Consider the following 1,342-nt stretch of genomic DNA (forward strand, 5'->3'; position numbering starts at 1 on the left):
TTCCCATCCATAAAGGGTTTAGCTTTATGGCATATTGTCAGATTCCAAAAACCTGTTGACCAAGACCTCTTTAAAATATGGAGGTTTCTAAAAGTTCTTGGGTCAACAAGTTTTTGGGATCTGACGATATGCCATAAAGTTAAACCCCTTTAGTGGCAGGAAACCTAAGGTAATCCCATAAACCAGCCTTCTCCATTTTTAATATATACTGCTCTACATCTTAGAGTGTGCTTCTTCTTTTGGATTTATGTTTTTTTCAGACAATGTGTGTGTATATATATATATATATATTTATATATATATATATCATCATCATCGTTTAACGTCCGCTTTCCATGCTAGCATGGGTTGGACGATTTGACTGAGGACTTGTGAAACCAGATGGCTACACCAGGCTCCAATCTGATTTGGCAGAGTTTCTACAGCTGGATGATATATATATATGCATATATATATCTGTGTGTGTGTGTGTATGTGTGTGTTTGTCTTAGTATCTGTTTTTGTCCACCACCACCACTTGACACCCAGTGTTGGCATGTGCATGTCTTCATAACTTAGCAGTTTGGCAAAAGAGACTAATAGAATAAGTACCAGGGTCAATTCGTTCAACTAAAATTCTTCAATGCATGGATGTGTGGTAAGAAGTTTGCTTCCCAACCTCATGATTCCAGGTTCAGTTCCATTGCGTGGCATTTTGTGCAAGTGTCTTCTACTATGATCTCTGGCTGACCAAAGCTTTGTGAGTAGATTTGGTAGACAGAAACTGAAATTAGCAATGTGGGATTGAACACTGCCATGTTGAAGAAGCTCGCCCGATTGACGCTTGAGTCATTTCAGCTGAATTGCTTCATTGTGTCAGTGCATTTGCTGAACATAAAGATTTGCATTAGACATATGGTTGTTTCCAAAAATTTCATAGTGAATTAGCCCTTCCCAATCCCACCAAACACTAATCATTGTCTTGCATGTACACACCTCTGGTTTGGCTGGAAGTGTTATTTGCTTGTTGGGACTTATCCATTCTTTTTTCTGTTTCATATTGATGCAAAGACACCATCTTTCATCGCCTGTAATGATACAGTAAAGAAATCTCCATTTGTATCCAAGTAGACTGGTGTTGAGAGAGCAAACTGGTGGCTATGGAGGAGTACCAGAGTTCATCTCATTCATTCAGAATGTAGGGAATCAATGCACTGAGTTTTTGAACCTGACCCATAGAGTGATGGTGTCAGATGATGGTATCGTGAGAGCACTTCATTTGCTGTGTCAGTTCCCTATGGATTGTGAATAAGCTGGTTCAATCTATCCTCTCTTAACAGAACTGGTTGACCAGAGAGGTTGA

The sequence above is a fragment of the Octopus bimaculoides genome, chromosome 16 (assembly GCF_001194135.2).
Source record: "Octopus bimaculoides isolate UCB-OBI-ISO-001 chromosome 16, ASM119413v2, whole genome shotgun sequence".
Lineage (NCBI taxonomy): Eukaryota > Metazoa > Mollusca > Cephalopoda > Octopoda > Octopodidae > Octopus > Octopus bimaculoides.